Source organism: Calonectris borealis, chromosome 5, assembly GCF_964195595.1.
Source record: "Calonectris borealis chromosome 5, bCalBor7.hap1.2, whole genome shotgun sequence".
Classification (NCBI taxonomy): domain Eukaryota; kingdom Metazoa; phylum Chordata; class Aves; order Procellariiformes; family Procellariidae; genus Calonectris; species Calonectris borealis.
In genome coordinates, this window is record NC_134316.1 from 14,923,444 (window position 1) to 14,936,775 (window position 13,332).

General features: G+C 47.9%; 1 protein-coding gene across 5 annotated transcripts in view; it reads left to right on the forward strand.

Moving 5' to 3' along the window:
* The window catches only part of BCL11B (BCL11 transcription factor B), a 96,059-nt gene that overhangs the window by 15,599 nt on the left and 67,128 nt on the right, over window positions 1-13,332 (forward strand). The window lies entirely within an intron of this gene.

Consider the following 13,332-nt stretch of genomic DNA (forward strand, 5'->3'; position numbering starts at 1 on the left):
GGGCAATGGTATCCACCTGGGCGAGCTGCTGTGCAGCGGTTCCTGCAGAGCGCCCGGCGTGAGGCCGCTTCCGTCGTGCAGGGCGTTTCTCCCTTCTGCAGCGGCGTGTTCCTCTGCAGCAGCGAAAGGAAGGCTCTGCTCCCTGCTAGTGAGTGGGGGTTTTATGTTACACAGCAGGATCTCCCCTCAGACGGGCCTTCTTTGTTCAAATCAACTGTATCCCATACAGAAGCCCAGTGGCAATTTGTCTTTGCTGCCACTATCCCGATTTCTCTAGGAATTGTCTGATGGGATTAGATCTGACGGTCCAGGATCCTGCCTGTAGTAGAGACGTTCCCATGAGGGATCCCCAGAAGGCTTGTGAGAGGCTCCTATCCTTACAGTTGAAGCTTAAGAGATTCCTGCTTTTAGCATTGGAGGTCTCTGAGTCAGTCCCCAGCATCTCTGATGGGCTTGGCCGTCATATAAATGAGGATGCGGGCTTTGAATTGCTGCAGTCTTCAGATCTCCAGATGATCTGCCTCTTAGGAGAGGGCATATGCCACCCACTGACTACCTTGTTGTCTTCTAGGAATCTTTTTTGGGTGCAGTCACCATCTTGGCGTGGGGCGGCTGGTAGCTTTGGGGGCATTAGCAGTGGCAGCATGTGGTGTAACATTATAAGCAACCCTACTGTAAGACTTGACCCTGTCCTTTCCTCATCCTTTTTCAGCTTTCCCCATCCTTTTTCAGCTTTCCCCATCCTTTTATAGTTGTGAATGCATTTCTTGGCAGAGATGACTACCTCATGGTGTAGCAGCTTTGAGGGCTAGATTTCCTTCCCATTTGGTGGGAGCAGAAGAGAAGTATTCAGGACCTTCTCCTCCAGTCTGCTAAAGGCCTCCTGAATGGTGCGGAGCACTCTCCATAGCTGTTGATCTCTGTGTGAGCTGATGGCGCTCAGCCCCTCGCAGAGGGTGCCCAGTGCTTAGTAAGGTTGGTCAGGAGATCTACGCTGTAGTTGCAGTCCAGATCTCATCTCTTATGAATCTGTGCCCAAGTTCAGTCCATAGTGGAATACCTCAGCGCAGAGGGTGCCATCCCATCCCAGCTCCTGGGGGTCAGCATCAATATAACTAATGCTTTTGCCATGCAGAAAATCTGCTAGGGGAGGGGGTGAAGGGGATGTTCACATATGGAAAAGGCATAACAAAAAAATTAAAAGCCAATCTGGAGCACCTAATCTCTTTCAGACTAAACTGAATATCAAATGAAAATATGTAGAAAAGATTTTGAATTGAGAAAAATAAAAGGGTTTATCATTTGACTGGCATTTTCGCAGCAGTGCACGGAGATAGGGACATCCACTAAATAGTGCAGTAATAATGCTTTCTCAATTAGGAGCCCAGCTCCGAGATGAAAAGGTGCAGTGTCCTTCCATATTTTTTTTAATAGCGGATAGTTTTCAATAGTAGGATAAAAGCCTCACATTACAGCCATGGAGGGTAGCCATGAAAAACCCACAGAAGTCATTCACTGGAAAGGCTTTAGTGGGATATACCAAACCCCTTATTTATATTTCAATAGAAAGGCTTTCTGCATTAGCCAAGAAAATCAGAATCTGCATTTAACATTAAAGGTATTTCCCAGTGAGCGGCTGTAGAGCATTGTTGTTAGATTTGTTAAAAAAAGAGACTAAATACGATTTCATAAAAGGGAAACTTAATCTCTAAGGCAGCTTTCTCCCACCCCGCCACCCCTTCCCTTTATTTTTTTATTTTTTTGGTAATAATGCAACAGCCTACAGTATTTTTACTTTATATGTGACGAAAGATATTCTTAGCCTTTCTGTACTGCGACAGGAAGAATGAATTTCTTTATTCCACCAAGAAATATGTAAAATAATCCCTTAGAAGTATGGGGAGATATGTTTGTTCAAAGCATTTAAAATGTTATTTTAATCAAAGGCACAAAACACTCTACATGCTGTGTCAGCTAAAGGAGACCATTACATTTTAACAGCAAATCATGCTCTTTTTTTCCCTCCTAGCCAGCCCCCCCCACTTTGAAACTAACTTTTTTTTTTATTAAATAAAAAGGCGAAAAAGATTAAAGAATAAAAAAACTTCAGTGGCTCAAATGTATAAAGTAATTTAATATGGTGGAAGCATTAATTATTTTAGCTTAATTGAATTCTGAGGACTGCAGTAGTTGCATTTTTGTAGACAAGCTCTGTTTATTATTTCTTTGTGTAGATTAACAGTAAAGGAAACATAGATAACTTTCAGTTATTTATTGTAAAATAAATGTGTCAATTCATGTGTAAAGCAAGCTGTTCAAAGATAATTGAGTCTTTATATTTGAAGAGGGAAACCAGAAATCACCCACTCGCCACTCCGGCTCCCTGAAATATGCTGCCACCGCTGCTGCCCTCAAATAGGTTTCAGCTCCTCTCCTTGATCTTGTGTTATTTTTGTAGACGTTCTTATTTGGTCGAAATGATTTGCGCGACCTTCTGCGGTGTGATTAAGCTGCCAAACCTTACAGATTCCCATGGCTGAGTGTAGCGAGGGTACGTCAAGCGCTGAGCTTGGCTCTGCCATTGCACCTCTCTTCCCTCTGGGCATGAGGATGTTGGGATGCAGCACTGTGCTGGGCGTTCACCCTGGCGCAGGGTGCTCCGGAGTCCTGAGGTCTTCCCTTCTCTCTTTGTTTTTGCCTTTCTTTCCTGGTGACTCTGCTTGCTCTGGTCACTGAATGCCTCTTGACCACGTAACAGACCTTGTGCCACTTTGAGGGAGGCAGGTGGAGCTCAGGAGTCTGCAAGAATTTGCATGCACGCAATGCAGATCTCCAGCTGACACTTCTAGATATCAATAGAGACAAAGGCAACTTTATCTCTGCAATTGGTTTTAAAGACCTTCTGATAATGAAGTCTATCATCTTTCCCTGACTGGTAACTTGCAAATTCATGCTTTTCAAGGCGTTTTCACTTAGTTACCGCTGTCCGTGAGGTGTGTAGTAGCATGTTAGCTGGCACTGGGAGGATGTGACTTGTTTAGGAGCAGTTTGTCCTGTAATTTTTTTTTTCTTCTAATAAGCTGACCTGTTTGAAAATCAGTTCTGCCTCTTGTACCGAGGGTGTGATAGTATCGAACAGATAGTATCGAACAGATTATCGTACAGCAAAACACACCCAGGCCAATGAGTTGGCTAGGAGTTATCAGTCACTGCTTCTTTCACTTCACCGCTGGCAGGTATTTTGGAAAAAATTAGACCACCGTTGTATTTTATACCTCTTTTTATCTTTCATATTTATCCGATCTTGGGCATAACCAGGTGACCTGTCCTGGCTGAAGAAGGCCCTGGGGACGTGGCTCCCGCTGTCCTTTGACTGATGGTATCTCCTGTCCTCCTCACGGCCCTGCTGGGCTCGTGGGCCACCAGGCTGTTCTTCAGCACAGTTCTCTGAAACGATCCAGATTAAAGAAAAAGTAGCAGTCGGCTTGTTTTTAATGTTGGATGGTTTCAGAGAACCCCAGCAGAGGAGGGAGCCTCAGTAGGGCAGGCACCACTTGGACCAGACCTTCTGCAGCTTCACTGGCTGGTCTGCATGCTCTGGGCAGCGTACCCTCATGGACAGAAAACCACACCAGCAGCAGAGGTTCATTAAAACAGCGTAGTTAATTTCTGCAAAAATGGTGCTAGGAAAGGGGAGGGGGTTGATTGGAATTCCTCATTCATCCTGTCCCAGCCACCAGTGCTGGGCTCCATACATTATGTACTTGAGCTAGATGTGCATCGTGAAAAAAGGCTCCCTGTCAGAGGCAGGATTTAACTGCAACCCCTGCTCCATGAATGTTCATTTCAGGCTTTTGAATGGTAAAACTGCCAGTGAGAGAAACTAAATAACTCGCATGTGCTGGAAGCCAGAGATAAACACCGCCGCAGGTTGCCATGAAATAGGCTATTTGATATATTTAGAATTGTTATTTTTCTCCAAATTAAGATTAGTTAAATCCATGTGTGTTGTGTGAGTGATTGTTAACTCAATGGCGCGGATTATCCTTTTTTCAAATCATGACAGCTAATTATTATTGCTGTCTACCCTGAGACATTCACTTACAATGTACCATTATGGACCCGCGCACCCATATTAGCTGTAGGACTCAGACAGCCATCGTGATGCCTTCACACATGAGGGGAGGAAAACGCGAGCTGAAACAACCCGAGGCCTGCGGCAGCGATGTCGGGCAGTTGGGAAGGGGTGTCCTGAGCAGTGCCGAGCCGGCGCGGGGCACGGGGGCCATCCCCTTCCCGAGGCCGCCGTGGCACCGGGCGCTGCCGCCAGCACCTCCCCAGGGCAGTGGGTCTTGCAGCAGTGACTTGCCAAAGCCAGGCCAGGAAAAATGCTACGCAGGGAAGAAGAGGCTTCCAGAAGTGTGTGGTAATAGCCTGAGAAACTCGTGTTGCAGCTGAAATCCTTTTCGTGTGACTTTTCCAGGCTTGTTTCTTCCCTCGCGTCTGCCAGGCTTTTCCTGAGTGCAGAGGAGTTACCTGGCCTCCTTCTCCTCCTCTGCAGCTTCACCAGGTATTTAGCAACGTGTTTTGCTAATTGGTGTGGCTGAGCAGCACGCACGGAAGGTGTCAGCCACAGCTCCGCTGAGAGCAGGGTTAACAAGCAAGCCTCCTGCCCCTGGGGACCTCGGCTGAGGTCCTGACTTGGGTCGCGGGGAGAAAAACAAGCCGGGTGATCTCACCCAGAGCCCTGCTTGCGCCCGGGGCAGGGCGGAGGGCGCGTCGGGGGAGCCCGGCTCTCCTCCGGGGGACAGGGCACCCCCAGCCCACGGGAGGGGCCCGCGGTGGCAGCTCCCCTCCCCTGGCTCGCTGCAGCTCAAGCACGACGCGGAGCTGCCGAAACGTTGACGGCTTAAAGTTTTAAGGCTGCCAGTGAGGCCAGGTGGAGGCTCCCCAGGTGATGTGATCCCCCCTTTAGGGGATCCTTAGGGGGGCTGGTGCAGAGGGCATCCTGTGGCGGCTTGGCAGCCCCCACGCTCGGCGTGTGCCCCCAGTCGGCCGTGAGGGACGGCAGGGCCGCGGCTGCTTGGCGCTGCACAGCGTCTGCACAGCGTCTCCCGCCAAGGCACGGGTAAGCACCCTGCTAATCCCGGCAAGAGTTAAAGGTGAGAAACCTGCTGATTACGAAACCCTTTCTTCCCCTTGCTTGAACTCCACCGCACCCATGTGGCGTGGCTCCAGCGCTCTCTGCTCAGCCCCGGCCTGGGGGCCACCGGCCGCCCTCTCCCTGCCGCCACCTCGGCTTGCCCCCAGCTGTGTCCTGCCCGGGGTCCGGCCCACCGGGCACGGAGGCTTTCCCGGCATCCCCAAGAGTCAAGTGTGAAATTAATCGCACCGAGTTTTAAACGCGGACTAAAAAAACCGCTGAGGAATATTATGCCCTCAGTTCTCCCTGCCGGTTTTAGCTTTTTGTTTTGTTCCTCTCACCATCCTGTTTTCCAAAGTTATTTTCTGTGCCCTGTGTGCGGTTAACTGGACTTCCACGAGGCGGGGACGGCAGGTGCCAGTGCTGGAGGAGCGGCGGGGGGTCCGGCTTGCCCCACTCCACCCTGGCTTCACCTGGGGTAACTCCCCTGAAACCGGCGGTGCCATGCCAGATCGATCGGGCGGCGGAAGCAGGGACCTGCCCCCGAACGCACGGGGTGCCGAACTGCAAAACGGGAGCTCGCTGCTGTCATTTTCTCTCTCTCTAATCTCTCTTAGTTATAGTCATCTTCAGTTTTGTGTGTGACAATGCTAGGTAAAACCTTTTCGACAGAAGTGCCATTTTGCAGCCTGATGAGAGGGGATTTAAGAAGGTCATTCAGTACACGTGGCCAGAGTCTTCTCGCTCTGGGGTGTATGCGTATTGGGAGTCACTCTTTAAGAGCAAAACTTGTTTGCACCTGCTTGGCACTGCCGTTACCCTCTTTTAATTCAGTGGAAGGACTCGGGACTTACTCAGAGGTAGAGCCCAGTCAAAATGTCACCCAACAAACTGTTTTTTTTGCCTTAATTTGAGCCCTCTTGTGAAATTACTTGGGCCATGTGTGGGAGACCAGAAACCGTGTGTATATCTCTGATTATTATTAGCATGGAAAGATTGGTAGATTTTTTAGACAACGCTAATGGTAAATGATGAAAAGGCACTGGTCAGCCAGTCATTACTCATTTTTCTTGACAACTTTGTGAGCAACTCTTAGAAGCAAAGTAAAAGTAGTGCCCAACCATCCTATAGACTGCTTTGGCATTTGTGTGGATGTGACTAATAGCAATAGGCTTGTGCTCCATGGAGTATTGACGGCAAGAAAGGAGTTTGTGTGCATTCGCAGGGGAATTTTGCAGTGGGATGTAGCCGAAGGAAAGCCGGTTGCGTCGAAGTACTATAAAACAGAAGAGCTCCCATATAGATAGAAAAAGTTGCTGTTCCTCTCTGACAGTGAATAAATACATAAAGGCACAGAAATGGTTCCTTTGCTTCAGCAGGACAGAAGTGCTGCTATAGCATGAGGCTGCCTCCCTTCATGTCTTTTCCATAGATTGTTTTTCTTTCTCAGCCTGTGTTTGAACTGCACTGCCTATAGACACAGTGACCAAATCGGCTGTGACATAAAGGTTGAACCTTTCTAGGGTTTTTTGGAGATTGGAACATTTTTCTATCATAACTGGAGAAAAAAACCCCTGTGAAGTAATCATACTTTTTGTACAAGAAAGGCTTGGATTTCTATGTCATGTCACATAACTTCAAAGGGCATAGATTTGGGGCTGAGTTTCAGCGCTGGCTTCGGTGGCCGAGTGGGAAGATGGGAGCCTGGAGAGTGAGAAATAGAGGAGAGAGGCCAAGTATAGAAATAAAACCGTGTTTCTCAGTGGACAACCCTGGAAGCCCAGAGAAACTGGGTAGCTCTCGGCTTGGGAGATGTGTGCGCTCGCTCTGACGAGAGCATCCCTTTCAGCATGGTTCCTTCTCCCCGTTCCCTCCCACCTTCCAAATGGTAATTGGTGGGCTGTGCAGTAGAAATGTTATTAAAAAAAAAGAAGAAAAAGTGGGTGGGTGGGGTATCTAGGGATTTGGTGTCTAAGCTCAGGAGTTAAGCCGGAAATCCCAGAGATGTAATGAAAACAAAACGGACTTTTCACTCGCGCTGTGGCATTCTGGCAGTGAGAACGCTTTCGTGAGCCAATGTTTTCATTGTAGATTTTCTCGAGAGAAGTAGTGGAAACGAATCGTTAACCCCTTAACAGGAACGAATGTGGTTGCTGCAGCAGGGAAAGGAGAGCCGTCTTGGCTCCTAGTTGCCATGTTGGAGAGCTTGGGGGTGTGTGTATGTTTGTGTGTAGTGGGGAAGGTGGGGTAGATACTGCTTGTAAGGAGTTTAATAATCTTAATGGCAGATGTGAAGTGGTTACTTAGCGGTTGTTGTTTTTTCCTCTTTGCATGTATGCCTTTGCAGAAAGATTTGAGCGCGATCAGCACAAACCACTGTTAAGCCCAACAGCTCTTAAACTCGCTCTTTCTTCTGGCATTTGGTAGCATATTTCTTGAGCGAGAAAAGGGGGACACTGCTCGCCGGTCCCTCGGCAGGGTCATAAAAGCTGCAGATGGAAAAGACCTACCAAGTAGTAGATCCCAGTTTTCTTGGAAAGTGGAAGTACAGGATGCGTGTCTGTCGCGAGTGTGTTATGTATATAGCTTTAAATGTCCAGCAGCCTTGGACGGCGTTCAGCCTTACAGGACTAACTAAGCCCCTTCATTAAAAACAAGGGAGTTTGGGGAGGAAGGGAGGTGGGAGTGATTAATCTAATTTACCTTAACAGCCACTTTTGGTGAAGAGATTGTGTATCCCTGTCCTCCGTGCTCTGATTAGGCTGCATTTTATTTCGATATTTTATTTCACCTTTTGATCACGGCTGGCACTTACCATATTTCTCTCTCCACTCTCTCATTAGGGTATTTTATCTGCACGTATTCTTGCAAGCGATATAGAGCATCAGCCCCCTGCTCTAGCTAAAGACCATCTCATCTACCCTTTAGCATCTCAGAAGAGCCATTAAAATCATTATACACCTTCTTCCAGCTGCCCTAGATCCTCCGGTCCAGCCCTTGCATGCAGGTTGTGGGACTCTTGGTGCTGTGCAGACTTTGGATGTAATTGCACAGCTGCTGCAAGGGTCTGTGTCTCTGCAGCTGACCTTGCTCAGCGCGTCTGGCCTCTGAATAGATGTTTGCCTTCTTTCTTCCCACTTTGACAGCTCCCCCCCTCCGCACTCCAGCCCCTCACTCTGCCCCAGCCCACTCCTTGTCTGCTCAGGCTGGGAAAGCACCGCGGCGGCAAGGTATTTGTGCTGAAACTGCCTTTTCAATGAGCAGAGGCTGAGGAGAGCGTCGGTTCTCTCGCACTCCCCTGTTTGAAGAGGGGAAAAATAAGAAACGAAAGAGATGCTGCTGAATAAATGGTGGTTCTACATGTTTTTTATACCACGCTGCTTTCGTAATGGTCATTTAAACAAGGTGGAGTGATGGGGGAGGAGAGAACAAGACGAGACTGCAGACAGGGATTAAACAGCCCTCTTCTTCTTTTAAGACATTTATTATTTTCAGAGTTAAACCTGTAGCCAGCTAATGTAACTGTAAAAGTCTCCTTTGAATTATTGGCGAGGCGCTCTGAAGTCTTCTATTATAGCTGATGTACTTGCATGCAGGCAAAATCCAGATTTGAATTTAGCACCTACTTGTTTTATTTTCTTTATTAAACCAACTCCCGGCTCATTTTTTCCTTTCAATACCCGCTTTTCGTTTCCCGTTTTCTAGAGTGCCCTATTACTAGCTCATAAAAAGAGTTAGAAGCTGAAGGGAAGTTTCCTGAGCAAGAAGGAATTTTTTTTTTTGGCCTTTTTTTTTTCCCCCTATGGCTTGGCCCAGAGCCAACCTGTCTTTCAACAAGTAGAGAGCCATTCCAAGTTGAAATTTATAGAGCAGAGTCCAGGTTCAAGGGCTGAAGCCCGCCAACAGCTCCAGCCTCTTTGTTACTGATTAATTCTGCAAGCGGTTCAGCTGGTTTGCTCACTTCTGCCTGCTCTTCACAGCACTGCAGCGCTTCCGAGCCGGCTGCCGCTGCTTCCCCCTCCCCTGCTTTTCAGCAGCGCTTTCACCCCTCACTGTACAGCATCCCCTCCCAAATTCATTTTAACCCCATGCAATCCAAACTGCACCAAGTCGACTTCATGGTAAAATTATAAAAAATCCTTTTCCTCCACTTTTTTTTTCTCCTTTTTTTTTTTCCTTTTTCCTACAGCTAATTTTAAATGTCTGGATCTTCCCATTTCACTTCAGCTCATATTAACGATTGCTTCTTGGCATTGTTTGGAACCCACGTTCCCAGGTTTTAATTAGTTACTCAAATGCACGCAGCGGGGCAAAATAGTTTCTTTCAGCTTTACCTGCAAAGGATGTTTCCCGTCTCAGCGAGGGGGTTTCCCTCACGGAGGGATTTGAAAGGCAGAAGTTTTCAAGTGGTCTCAATCCGGGGCCCCACAAGAGTGAGTGTGGGAGGTGAGGGGGAGAAAGAGCAGGAATTAAAAGGGAGAAAAAAAAAAACAACAAGAGTTTGGGAAAGTACCTTAAAATGAGGATGGTCCCAATCCTGCAACAAACTGGATGTCAAAGCATAACCTTATTGACGTCAATGGGGGTTTTGCCATTGGCTTTAGCGAAGGCAGGATTTCATCCCTAGCCTGTGCCGAGCTGTAGGTACGCCAACGGTCCTCTCGCAGTCAGCGGGATTACTGATGTGCAGAAAGTTAAGCATGTCTGTAAGCGTTGGCAGGATTAAGATCTGTGCTGGTATTTTCAGACCAAGTGAAATGCATGTGGGAGGTTTTTAAAGAGGAAAGTGCATGGGAGTTTTAAAAAAAGGAGAGTATAGCCGAGCCTGCCATTTTTAAATGCCTTGGGGAAGAACCTGGGTTGCTATTAAAAATATCGGAGGACTAATGTGTTACTAATTGTGACACAATTAACTTCTTAAAAGTATTTGATTGTGAGTCCCAAGAAAATAAAAAGATGGGGATGAATAGCTAGAATTCAGGCCTGCGTTTCAGTTTAAACATTTCTTTTTTATTAACTAGAAATAAAAGCAAGCCTAGAGGTTCACTTTACCGTGCATCTTGGTTACTGGGCTCCTAGAAGTTTACTTTTGAGTAGGTTATTTAAAGAATTAAAAAAGGACGACAACAAAGAAAAGAAGCTCAAACCCAGTAGCTGTCTGAGACCCCTATATGTGGCTTTACCACAAAGCTCTTAAATTCCTGTTTAAACATTTTTCCAGAGCTGTTACTCAGGAAATAAAAATGTGTGCTGTTTGTCTATAGCAGATTAAAAGTTTACCTTTAATGTGACAGCTTCTCAAATCGGAAACATGCCTCTATTTTATGGTATTATGAAACAGGTCTGGAGCAGAAACTATACATTTAACTAAGAGAGAACGAGATAGAATTTGTGTGTTTCTTTCTGTGTCTATCTCTGAAACTTTTGTGCATACAAGTGGCCAGCACATGTAAACCACACTTTGAAATTTAACAGTTAACCTTAAAAAATCTTAAGTTCAGCAAAATGGAACTTTTTTTTTAGTCTATGGACAGCTCTTTTATAATGATCTGACAGAGGAATCTAGAGTTGTTTTTTTTCTCCAAAACATTCATAATTTCAGCAGTAGAAAACTGAAGCACACCCGAGCTCTGAGAAGGCTATCTCACATCTGCCTCTGCCTGTGTGCCGATTCCCTGGGGTCCCATTTATAACAATCTAACAAGATAGAATCTGCCTTTGAGTATCAGTAAATACGGCTAAAGATCACAAAACTGTACTCATAATTGTTCAAGACTAAAAGGCAGAATATAGTGTTTGATTAATGTTTATGGTACAGGACCTTCTTGCAGAAAGAAGTTAAAACAGTAACCTACAACCCCTTCTAAAAAAAACCCTGAGCCTCCACTCCAGCCCCTCGGACTCCACTGAGGGGGGCTAGCCTCACTGTGCAAAGTTCATCATTTAAGATGATGCACTTTATTTTTGATTTTGAAGTTGATTGAGGATACCTGATTCTTGAAAGATATGCACAAGGTAGTTTTCTGTTAGCAGCGCTAGTACACAGGAGCGAAGGATGTCTTTGCTGGCCACCATAAGCACCCATCCCTCAGGTCAGGGCACTTTTGACAGTGCATTGTCTTGGCCTGGCCTCATCCTTACCATGTCTGCTCTGGGTATGAGGAGAAACGCTCTCAATCCTCAATGCTCCCTATCTGACAATTAATGTTCATTAGAAATATTTAAGTAGGGGGAGCTTATGGATGCAGTGGTGTCTCAGAGATCCCTAGCAAAGGCACCTGCTTGTGTCGGAAGGACTGATGAACTGGATTGATGAGGTCTCCATTGATGCTGGAGCCTTGCTGATGCTCAGGCTAGGGTTTGTGCCAGGCGACCGGCAGCTTGCAGCAGGCGTTACCTAGGTGGGGTGGTACACCGGCGGGTGGGTTGTCCTCACTCCGTCCGCGGGAAGCTTGGGAACTCCTGTTGTCTTCACTGTTGGGAGACTTCCCTGCTGTCTGGAAAGGTTTATTTTTTAGAGTGATAGTGGGTGGGGAATGCAATACAGATGGATCTGTTTCTCTTTCATTAGCTCTTTTAAGACGCTTGTTTAAATGTGTTCGCTTTGCTTTTCAAATGGTAAATGTCAGTGTTTCAAATATCACTTTTAACAAAAAAAAAACATTTAAAAAATAGGTCTTTGAAGAAGCCCAGGCCAGGGCTTTGTTAAAACCCTGGTCTAGAAGTGGCAAAGGTGACTCTGGACGTGCACAAAGAGGGGAAGATGTGGGGAAGAGTCAGTGCGAGTTTGCATTCAGGGCTGGTCCCTGTTGGAGGCTCCTGCCAGGGCAGAGCCCAGAGCAGGTCCTGCGGCGAGGAGCCCGCGGCAGGGGAGAGCTGCGGCCAGCAAGTGGGGCTGGCTGCTGGCGAGGGTGCCCAGGGGGTGTGCTGAGCGGGTGGCTGTGACTTTTGCAGCAGAAAACCCATGCTTTGGGGAACAGCGTAAGGGTACAGAGACAAAACCTGGAGGGGCAGATGTGTGTATGCTCCAGCAGAGTTTGTTTCTTACCAAGGAAACTGTGGCCTTCGGGGCGAGACACTGACTGGGGTGTGCAGAGCACTGCGCTAGCAGAAATACCACCCCAGCGTGCCATCACGGAAGAACCTTGGCAATTCCAAAATTACACTTGAATACTTCTGTTTCCCACCGTCCTGTCCCTACGCTTCTCCCAGCCCTGGCTGTGTGATGGCAGTGCTGAGCAGAGCCTAAACCCTGTCCCCCGTAACCCTTCTCTAGGGCAGGTCTGCGTGGTTTGATGGGTAAAGCACAGGAGACCATCAGCCCTTTCTCCAATCCTGCAATCCCACCTTTGTGGGACTGAGCAAGTCCAGGAATTTTTAGTGCTCGTTGCTGTTGGTTTTAACCCTCCCCTCTCTTTGCCAGCGCCAGCTTTAAACCGCCCACAGGAGATATGCAGATAGGCACTCTCATTTCTCAGATGAGGCAGAAAAGATGTGAATGGCATGCTTTTCCAACGTGCCTGGCTGCGTCCAGCGGGGGCTTGGGGCAGCCTGCTGTGCTCAGCACCCCTCTGGATGAGGCCGCAAGTGCTACCGTCCAAAATGACAGCAGGGAGCGGGTGACGGCAGCGGGGCTGTCGCCGGGAGAGCCTGCCCTCTGGTTCACTGCTCACAGCCCTACCCTTTTGTGCGTGCACTGATAATTTTGAACAAGCCCAAATCCCTCTAGGTCTCCGTGCTGTTGGCAAGTTCCCCCCCTCCCCAAAGTCCTTGGCAAAATGGTTGGATTGAACAAATGTGAAATCGCAGGCGGGGCACCGGGGAGGGTGGCGATCTCGCCTGTCCCCTCTCGCAGCCCGCGCACCGCCGGTGAGGATGGATGGAGGATGGGAGGCTTCGTGCCACTTCCCGGAGCCTCGGCAGTGTTGCTGCCGCGGGCATGGTGCCAGAAGATGGCTTCTGCCTCGTAATTGAATAAGAATCTGAGGAAATTTCACTTGTGAGCATGTGATAGGGCCCTTCTCCACGCAGGGAGATGGGAGCCCCGGAGCCGGGTGCCTCAGGCGAGATCCTGTCTGAGTTTGGCTGTGTTGGGATGAGGATGGGTGCCCTCACCTCCATCATGGGTGTCGGTCCCAAGAGGAGCTGGGACTCCTCTGCGCTGCATCCTCGCAACTGGGTGCTGAAGA